We start from the raw sequence: 8731 nt of genomic DNA on the forward strand, positions 1-8731 counted from the left end.
TCAAAATCTTCACGGAAGTAAATATTAGGATTTTTAAGAGTTCTTTTTACTATGTGTCGAGTAGGAATCTCTTCCCGTGGAACACATTTATGAAACAAAAAATGCATCAAAATATTATCAAATACATGGCTTTGACAAAAGGTCCATGATGGTTATGAATAAAGCCACGTCAGTTCAGGTTGGAAGAAGATTACTCTTCCACTTGAAGAAAGAGAGTCATTGGGTTTCACAAAACCTGTTCATGAGATTTGGGTAATTCTCATTATACAAAAGACCAGATGGAGGGCAAATTTCATGTCCCTATTGCATAGGCTGTAGATGAGGGGGTTTAAGACTAGTGTCAGTACAGTGTATATCAGCATGATGATCTTATGCATAGCAACTGAGTTGCCAGATGTGAGACTCACATAGATCACCATTGTGGTTCCATAGAGCAGAGGCACCACAACTAAGTGGGATCCACAGGTAGAGAAGGCCTTTTGCCACCCAACTCAAGAAGGAACCTGAAGCACAGCTCTTAGCCTCAGGGTATAGGACCCAAGGATGTAGAAAATGGTGAGAATGATGATAAGACAGCTCACAGAATTCAATACGTGCACTACTATGGGTGTAAGGCCACAGGACAATGCCATCAGTGGGTCCACATCACACAGAAAGTGATCAATGATCGTGGGGCCACAAAATGATAATTGAGAAATGAAGAAAATATGAATTGAATGCCCAAGGAGACCAATGAGCCAGCAAAGAGACATTAGAATGGCACGGAGTTGCCCAGTCATGATGGAGGTGGCAGATGGCCAGGTGTCAAACATAAGCCATGAAACAGAGGAAGAAGAATTCAGTTGTGCCCAGGGAAAAGAAGAAGTAGAATTCAGCGGAGAGACAAGAGAAGGATGTGGTCTGGGTTTTGGAAAGAAAATTGACCAGCATGTTGGGGACTCTGGAGGTCACATACCAGATTTCCAGAAAGGAGAAGTTGGCCAGGAGCATGTACTTGGGACTATGGTGTCTGTGGTCCCACGTCACTGCACAAATGATGGATATATTCCCAGACAGAGTCAAGATGTAGACCAACAAAATTATTGAGAAAAGGATGATCTGCATTTTCCAGGGGCCGGGAAAGCCCAACAAGACAAACTGTGTCACAGTAGATATCCCTGACTTATTCATGGTCTCCAGACAGTGGAGAGAAGACAGATAGATAATGATGTCACTTTGCAGCTGAGGCATTTAAACTTTCCCTTAGGACAGGGAGTTTGACTCATGCAGGCAAATGTATTGAAAATTTTAAAACAAGAGCTGAGTAAATCCTGCCCTATTCTGAATGAGCCCTTTGGCCCTGATTCTTTGTAAATGTACAATTCCATGCAGCTTGAACTTTGTCAGTGGACAAAATCAGTTAAATTTTGTCTTCTTTTGATATAAAGAAATCTTGAAATGAGGCAAAAAATGATTTGTCTTATATCTAATTTTTTTTCAGTGACTCCGCTCATATATAGCGATGAATGATATTCACTTCAAAATGTCAGGACACACATGCCATCAACTTAAAATAGATTTGAATCTGACACTTTTTATAGATTTGAGTGCTTTGAGCTTTGATACTATATCAGATTCTCTCCCTTTCTCTCTTGAGGTATTTCCATTAGGAGAATTTATTTTCTATCTTTTTTTTTCAGGATACCAGAAGAAAATCAACAAAGATATTCAGATAATAAATTCTTTATGTATCTTGCTATTTCCTTTTTAAAGACATTTATATTGGACCGCAGCTCATTTACAATTTGGCATTTAATCCTTTGTTTTTAGCAATGAAAAGTCACTATTATTCACTCCCTGATGATTAATTTCGTATGGTAATTTATCATGCTGCAGATATGTTTAAAATATAAGTAATTAAAGACGGTCTTAAGATGTGTGATGTATTGGAGAAGGAAATTAAAATCACCAAGCGATTCTCTTTTAAAGCTCTTCTTACTGCTGCCACACATTTCCCTTAAAATTCACTATTTGGAAGATTTTACATTAATCTACTTAAGAAATAGCCCCCAATTTTCAAAATAAAAGAAAAATGTTTAAAAAATAATTATTTACCCATATTCCAAAATTTGCCCTTATTCTCTTTAGAACACCATCACTGGAGCCGGCCCCATGGCTTAGCGGTTAAGTGTGCGCGCTCCGCTGCTGGTGGCCCGGGTTCGGATCCCGGGCACACACCGACACACCGCTTCTCCAGCCATGCTGAGGCCGCGTCCCACATACAGCAACTAGAAGGATGTGCAGCTATGACATACAACTATCTGCTGGGGCTTTGGGGGAAAAAATAAATAAATAAATAAAATTGAGAACACTGTCACTGAAGAAGATGCCTCTTTAGGAATCAAATACAACTCAGAGAAAAGAGCACAGTGACAGCTTTAACATACTGGAATCTGCAGAATTTTTTTTTTTTTTTTTTGGTGAGGAAGATTAGCCCTGAGCTAACATCTGTGCCAATCTTCCTCTATTTTGTATGTGGGACGCCTCCACAGCATGGCTGATGAGTAAAGTATATCCTCGCCCGGGATCCAAACCTGCGAACCTGGGCTGCCGTAGTGGAGCATGAGGAACTTTAACCACTTGGCCATGGGGCCAGCCCCTGCAAGAATTTTTTAACAAGATATTTTTAACTTTTTTGACTGATAGGAGAATTTTCCTTAAAAACAATTTTGAAAGAAATGGTGTATATAGAATAGTACTTACTGAACACAATCAAACAGAAAAAAAATCCCTTTTCTTGAGTGAGGTTATATTAAATAAGATAAATATATTTAGAATAATGAAGCTGTTGCAGGCTCACTAAATTAGTAATGCATAAAGTGAACTATGAACCTACTCATCTAGAAGCAAACATAACCTTCCTACTGAGCTGGTTGTGTTAAAGTAGGTTGTAGTCTTGTGGACAAAAAAATAAGAAGACAAGGAAACTGAAAGATGAGGATAAATTCTTTTTAATTTTTTAAACTAGGATTATGAAGAGATAAACTAACCTGCATTGATGATCATTTTAGTGAAACATCACGAAAAACATGGTTCCCCGCTATGGGAACTCGGTGCTTTCCAAGCAAGAGACTTCTCTTCAGAAGAAGACTGGAGAGCAGTGATGCAGAGAGCAGCCACTTACCCCTGGAGCAGCAGCAACGATGACTAGAACTGATTCTCAGACTCCGACTCAAAATCAAAATGCACAAGATTTAGCTCCATGTATTTGAGCTATAGACTACTCTTTTTGACATTAAGGAAAAAAAAAAAAAAAACCCTCACAGAAAATCTCTTAGCTGTAGGGGAAAGCATGGTAAATTAATTTCACAGATAATTTCCAACATAATTGTAAGAAGCAGTTCCTAATATATTCACCATTGAACTCCATGTGAATCTTAGTCCTCATAGAGACCAATTTGATTTTATCCTTAATTTTTTTCATACCACCTCTCTTGAAGTTGCAGATGAATAATGGAATAGACAAAGAGGGGAGAGCTTAAAGAGGAGACTAATAAAATAAGATTCCTATTTTCTCTTGGTTTCAGTTCCGCTGGATAGAGCTAGTTCCCTGATGTTTTGTTCAAAATATCTATAGAAGTCATACCATTCCTGGTGCCCCAGCCACTTTCTGAGAGGGGGAACACCTGTGGGTGACTTTGGTATCATTTAGTGCACTCATTTTGGAGAGCATGAATTCCATGATGATGTAAATACTCTGAGAGATTTTTGTTTTTTGATCCTTGAACTGAAAGAGAAACCAATATTCTTTGATAATCTCTTGAGCATATTGAATGAACAAACGTATAGGTGAATAGGCCTACCTGTGGTGTATAATAGCAGCAGTGCCCATCAGAGAAGATGTCTCCTATAAACCATGAAGCTTTCCTAGGTCATCCTGGGGATACCTAGCATGGTCACAAAGAGGAAGTCACAAAGTCACTGGCTTTAATGTGGAAGTCCTGTGTGACAGCTTCCTGCATGAATTATTTCACTTCTCTTGCACCATAAGATTCTAATGACCTATTTCCTACAGAGTGTGTTGAAACCATGTGCTGGTCTTAATTTATGTGTCATTTTAGCCACCATTGAGAATTCTCAGGTATCTTTTCATGTGATCCTATAACTTTCCATGCTTTCCCTAGGGACTTTCTTACTTGTTGCCTGGGGTTTCATTAGTATTTCTGATAAATTGGCCCATAGGGATTATTAAAAACAATGTGCTCCATCGACTCTGGGGGCACCCCCTGGTCTCCTTAAGCTTCTGTTTGTCAAACAGGCCCTGTGGTTTTGTGGCATGGGATACTCAAAGCCCTTACTTAAATGTCTTCCTGAAGGGACAGTCTTACTTGGATAATTATTATTTTTTTTTGGTGTTGAAGATTGGCCCTGAGCTAATATCTGTGCCCATCTTCCTCTATTTTGTATGTGAGGTGCTGCCAAAGCATGACTTGATGAACAGTGCATAGGTCTGAACCTGGGATCTCAACCTGCGAAACACAGGCCGCCAAACTGGAGCACGTGACTTAACCACTACGTCACTGAGCCTGCCCCAAAGAGAGTATAATTTGCTATTGCACCAAATATGTATATACTATGGAGCAGAAAGTATAATTTGTGATATTTTTTTAAAATTTTTTGTTTATTGCAGTAACATTGGTTTATAGCATTGCATAAATTTCAGGTGTACATCCTTATACTTCTATTTCTGCGTAGCTTACATCATGTTCACCACCCAAATACTAATTACAACCCATCACCACACACATGTGCCCAATAATCCCTTTTGCCCTCCTCCCTCCCCCCTTCCCCTCTGGTAACCACCAATCCAATCTCTGTCTCTAAGTGTTTGTTTATTGTTGTTATTATCTACTACTTAATGAAGGAAATCATATGGTATTTGACCTTCTCCCTCTGACTTATTTCACTTTGCATAGTACCCTCAATGTCCATCCATGTTGTCACAAATGGATGGATTTCATCGTTTCTTATGGCTGAGTAGTATTCCATTGTGTATATATACCACATCTTCAATATCCATTTGTCCCTTGATGGGCACTTGGGTTGCTTCCAAGTCTTGGATATTGTGAATAACGCTGCAATGAACACAGGGGTGCATGTATATTGGTGTTTTCAAGTTCTTTGGATAAATACCCAGCAGTGGAATAGCTGGATCATATGGTAGTTCTATCCTTAATTTTTTGAGGAATCTCCATACTGTTTTCCACAGTGGCTGCACCAGTTTGCACTCCACCAACAGTGTATGAGAGTTCCCTTCTCTCCACATCCTCTCCAACACTTGTTGTTTCCTGTCTTGTTAATTATAGCCATTCTGACGGGCGTGAGGTGATATCTCATTGTAGTTTTGATTTGCATTTCCCTGATAGTTAATGATTTTGGACATCTTTTCATGTGCCTGTTGGCCATCTCTATATCTTCTTTGGAGAAATGTCTGTTCAGGTCTTTTGCCCATTTTTTATTTGGGTTGGTAGTTTTTTTGTTGGTGAGATGCATGAGTTCTTTATATATTTTGGAGTTTAAGCCCTTATCTGATGTATGGTTTGCAAATATCTTCTCCCAATTATTAGGTTGTCTTTTTGTTTTGTTGAGGGTTTCCTTTGCTGTGCAGAACCTTTTAGTTTGATGTAGTCCCATTTATTTATTTTTTCTATCGTTTCTCTTGCCTGGTCAGACATGGTGCTTGAAAATATGTTGCTAAGACTGATGTCGAAAAGCGTACTTCCTATGTTTTCTTCTAGAAGTTTCATAGTTTCAGGTCTTACATTCAAGTCTTTAATCCATTTTCAGTTAATTTTTGTGTATGGTGTAAGGTAAGGGTCTACTTTCATTTTTTTGCATCTTGCCATCCAGTTTTCCCAACAACATTTGTTGAAGAGACTTTCTCTCCTCCATTGTAAGCTCTTGGCTCCTTTGTAGAAGATTAGCTGTCCATAGATGTGTGGGTTTATTTCTGGGCTTTTGATTCTATTCCATTGATCTGTGTGTCTGTTTTTGTGCCAGTACCATGCTGTTTTGGTTACTATAGCTTTGTAGTATATTTTGAAATCAGGGAGTGTGATACCTCCGGCTTTCTCCTTTTTTCTCAGGATTCCTTTAGCTATTCAGGGTCTTTTGTTGTTCCATATAAATTTTAGGATTCTTTGTTCTCTTTCTGTGAAAAATGTTGTTGGAACTTTGATAGGGATTGCATTGAATCTATAGATTGCTTTAGGAAGTATGGATGTCTTAACTATGTTAATTCTTCCAACCCAAGTGTATGGAATATCTTTCCATTTCTTTGTGTCTTCTTCAATTTCTTCCAGCAAAGTTTTATAGTTTTTGGTGTACAGATCTTTCACCTGTTTGGTTAAGTTTATTCCTAGGTATTTTATTCTATTTGTTGCAATGGTAAATGGGATTGTATTCTTAATTTCTCTTTCTGCTACTTCGTTGTTAGTGTATAGAAATGCAACTCATTTTTGTATGTTGATTTTGTATTCTGGAACTCTACCATATTCGTTTATTACTTCTAAAATTTTTTAGTGGATTCTTTAGGGTTTTCTATATATAAAATCATGTCATCTGCAAATAGTGACAATTTCCCTTCTTCCTTTCCAATTTGGTTCCCTTTTATTTCTTTCTCTTGCCTGATTGCTCTGGCTAGGACTTCCAGTACTATGTAAAATAGGAGTGGTGAGAGTGGGCATCCCTGCCTGGTTCCTGTTCTTAGAGGGATAGGTTTCAGTTTTTCACCATTGAGGATGATATTAGCTGTGGGTTTCTCATATATGGCCTTTATTATGTTGAGGTACTTTCCTTCTATACCCATTTTGTTCAGAGTTTTTATCATAAATGGATGCTGTGTCTTGTCAAATGCTTTCTCTGTGTCTATTGAGATGATCATGTGCTTTTTATTCTTCATTTTATTAATTTGGTGTATTACGTTGATTGATATGGAAATGTTCAACCATCCCTGCATCCCTGGAATAAATCCCACTTGATCATGGTGTATAATCCTTTTAACATATTGTTGTATGCGATTTGCTAGTATTTTGTTGAGGATTTTTGCATCAATGTTCATCAGTGATATTGGCCTATAATTTTCTTTTTTGGTGTTGTTCTTGTCTGGTTTTGGTATCAGGGTAATGTTGGCTTCGTAGAATGAGTTAGGGAACTTTCCCTTCCCCTCAATTTTTTGGAAGAGTTTGAGAAGGATAGGTATTAAGTCTTCTTTGAATGTTTGGTAGAATTCACCAGGGAAGCCATCTGGTCCTGGACTTTTATTTTTGGGGAGGGTTTTGATTACTGTTTTGATCTCCTTACTGGTGATTGGTCTATTCAAATTCTCTACTTCTTCTTGTTCCAGTTTTGGAAGGTTGTATGATTCTAAGAATTCATCCATTTCTTCCAGATTGTCGAATTGGTTTGCATATAGCTTTTCACAGTATTCTCTTATAATCTTTTGTATTTCTGAGGTGTCTGCTGTAATTTCTCCTCTTTCATTTCTGATTTTACTTATTTGAGCCTTCTCTACTTTATTCTTGATGAGTCTAGCTAAATGTTTGTCAATTTTGTTTGTCTTTTCGAAGAACCAGCTCTTGGTTTTATTAATTTTTTCTATTAATTTTTAGTCTCTATTTCATTTATTTCTGCTCTGCTTTTTATTATTTCCCTTCTTCTACTGATTTTAGGCTTTGTTTGTTCTTCTTTTTCCAGTTCCTTTAGGTGCATTGTTAGATTGTTTATTTGAGATTTTTCTTGTTTGTTGAGATAGGCCTGTATTGCCATAAACTTCCCTCTTAGAACCGCTTTTGCTGTATCCCATAAATTCTGGCATGTCGTATTTTCATTTTCATTTGTGACTTGTTTTGTGGCCTAATATGTGATCAATCCGGGAGAATGTTCCATGTGCACTTGAAAAGAACATGTATGCTTCGGTTTTTGGATGGAATGTTCTGTATGTATCTACTAGCTCCATCTGTTCAAGGCCAATGTTTCCTTATTGATCTTCTGTTTGGATGATCTATCCATTGGTGTAAGAGGAGTGTTAAAGTCCCCTACTATTATTGTGTTACTGTCTATTTCTGTTTTTATCTCTGTTAATAATTGCTTCATATTTTAAGTGCACCTACATTGGGTGCGTAGATATTTACAAGTGTTATATCCTCTTGTTGGATTGTTCCCTTGATCATTATGAAATGCCCTTGTCTCTTTTTATAGTTTTTGTTTTAAAGTCTATTTTGTCTGATATGCGTATTTCTACCCCAGCTTTCTTTTCATTGCCATTTACATGGAGTATCGTTTTCCATCCCTTCACTTTCAGTTTGTGAGTGTCTTTAGGTCTGAAGTGTGTCTCTTGTATGCAGCATATATATGGGTCTTGTTTTTTTATCCAGTCAGCCACCCTATGCCTTTTAATTGGAGCACTAGTCCATTGACGTTTAAGTAGATATTGATAAGTATGTATTACTGCCCTTTTTTAACTTTTTTTTTTTCTCAGTGTTTTAGTAGTCCTTCTCTGTTCCTTCCTTCTTCTATACAGAATTGATGGTCGCTTTAGGTTGACCTCTGTCTGAAAGCTGTACTCTTATTTAATTCCCCTCCTCCCTCCTTTTATGTTTTTGATATCATATCTAACCTCTTTTTTGTGCATTTGTATCCATTACGTTCTAATCATGGAAATAGATAATTTTTCCTATTTGTGGTCTTCTCT

General features: G+C 37.6%; 1 pseudogene; it reads right to left on the bottom strand.

Moving 5' to 3' along the window:
* Positions 1-239: 239 nt before the first annotated feature.
* LOC131405859 (olfactory receptor 11H7-like) lies at positions 240-1170 on the bottom strand (annotated as a pseudogene).
* Positions 1171-8731: the final 7561 nt, after the last annotated feature.

The sequence above is a fragment of the Diceros bicornis genome, chromosome 5, assembly GCF_020826845.1.
Source record: "Diceros bicornis minor isolate mBicDic1 chromosome 5, mDicBic1.mat.cur, whole genome shotgun sequence".
In the NCBI taxonomy this organism is placed as follows: domain Eukaryota; kingdom Metazoa; phylum Chordata; class Mammalia; order Perissodactyla; family Rhinocerotidae; genus Diceros; species Diceros bicornis.